Source organism: Geospiza fortis, unplaced genomic scaffold (genome assembly GCF_000277835.1).
Source record: "Geospiza fortis unplaced genomic scaffold, GeoFor_1.0 scaffold40, whole genome shotgun sequence".
NCBI lineage: Eukaryota > Metazoa > Chordata > Aves > Passeriformes > Thraupidae > Geospiza > Geospiza fortis.
The window spans coordinates 4,316,597-4,318,936 of record NW_005054297.1 but is presented as its reverse complement, the minus strand read 5'-3'; positions in this window follow the sequence as shown (position 1 = coordinate 4,318,936).

The window sequence follows — 2,340 nt, the reverse complement described above, 5'->3', positions numbered from 1 at the left end:
GGGCATCAAATCAGTACAGCAATCAGTTCTAGTGGGTGTTCAGCTCTCTTGAGCATCAGCTTTATCATATTTATAAAAGTTCTGCTTTACTAATAGAGCATTTGTTTCTATCAGCTGTAGGTAGACTATTATACCTGAGGTAAATCTAAGAAGGAGTAACATCTAGGTTCTGACACACAGGAGTTCTGAAGGAAGTGAATTACCATGACTGATTTCTTTGTAATTTCTACCAGTTTGGTAATTCTGTCCAGAATGTTTTTACAGTTGATCAAATATCTCGCAAGAAACTCTCACCCAATCTAACCTGGGCATTTGAATCCACTGAGAAGCACTGAACGTATAGAAAGATATTTCACACAATACTGTTATACTAGATAGAAAACATTTTTAAACCAGAAAGGAAGCAAATTTTGGCCCTTAACCTACATATTTGATCTAAGTAACGTTTTATAGAAAGAATTGTTTAGTATGGGTATGTTTTCCCTCAGTCATCCTCTTTGTGATTTCCTACAGTTTCCTTTGAGAACCTGGTAATTTTTTCTAGCCATACAAAATTTGGAAGGAAAAAATGTTTGGTTGAATTTTTGTTCAAAACCATGAACACTGAAACTGGTCACTACTTTTGGCAAATGGCATTTTGCATTTTTGTGGCACATGATCTTATCCCAAGTGACCGACTTGACCAAGGATAGTAGCTTGATGCATTTTTTGTAATACAATATTGATAGTTAAAAATAATAATAATAATGCTTGCTTATATGTATTTGTGTGCAGAATTTGTGCACAGAAATTCTGCACACAAATACAAATATCTTAAATACCAAGTTGCAAAAAATTAGTCTTACAACGGCTGAGATCTTGATGTGATTGAATCCAAATTCTGTAGATGTCTGAGACCAGTCACCTTACCCTTGCTATTTAGAGCTCTTTCCTGGTAAGGTACTTTTTTCTTTCCTGGTTTTCAATGGGTCATTAGCCGAAGTTTGCCCCACAAGTGAAGCTTATTGAGACAGAGTTCAGTAAGGAGTGGAGGGCTACATTCCTCATGACTCATCTCTCTTGTAATTTCTTTTACATCTGCCAGTGCTTCTTAAATGTGCAGTGTCATCAGAAGCTGCAGAATTAAGGAGATAAAACCAGGATTCTCTTTGGACAGAAAAGACCCTATTTTAACTTAATATGGGCTGCTGCATATAGTTTCAAGCCATACATATTGCATTTGAAGAACCACCCATGTCAAAGTGCTTCCCCTCATGCAGAGCACCATCAGAATGCTAGAAAAAAAATCAAGCCCATAAAGCCTAATGCATATAGAAGGAAAAACTTCTTAATGATCTGCTAGATCAGTGACTGAAGATATCATATAATGGCTCTTTTACTATATGGTTTCAGTGAAGGCACAGGAGATCATACACCATATTAAATCAAATCTGGAAATATTTAAATACTGTTTAGTTCATAGATCAGTGATCTGGTAAACTGTAATGGAACTTTCTCAACCATGGCGAGCTTAAGGAAAAATAAAAGTTAGGTTGTGTTCATCTATGACAAAGCAAAAAACAGAGTGAAGCTGAAATGGTCTACTGTGTCAAAGTCTGTGTGAAGCATTTTTAATTAACTATTCATCTTCTCATTAGTCAGGATTAATGCAGAAGGATCTATTAAGATCTACTGTCTCAAAGAGTATGTCATGCCAAGAGTCTTTAAAGCCTCGAGATATATTACCCAGTCACAGTACCACATTATAGACTGACAGAAAAATTGCATACTTAAAAAATAAAGCTGGCTCTGAGTAATGCTTTTGCAAGCAAATACCTTAAATCTTTTTTAAACTGCTATTTTTTCTCAGTTCTGTAATTAATCAGAGGAGCATAATATAAGATTTTTTTTCAATTCTCTTAACACAATCATGTTTATCAGTTTCTGTACCATCATTTAAGAAATCTTAGTTATGTCATCATGAAAAATAACTTTATCATATTTTGTCCTCATAACCCTGAGAAGTTCTAAAGTCAAATTACTCAGGGAGCTGAGGGTTTTGATGCAAACACTTGGAACTTGGGCTGTTCAGCCTTAAGAAGTGAAGACAAGGGGACACCTTTCTGTTGGTATTAGACACCTTGTAGAGGAGGTGGAGCCAGGCTCTTCTTTTAGGAGTGGTATGGCACAAGAGGAAATAGACACAGATTTCAGAACAAGTCCTTTTTAAGGGGGCAAAATTCAGGAGGCATTAAGGATAATTTATGCACTCTCTTTGAAGAAAGAAAAGAAATAAGAACAGGATATTAAGATAGTAAAGAGCAGAATGTCATCTGTCCAGATTTACCAACTGTTACTGAT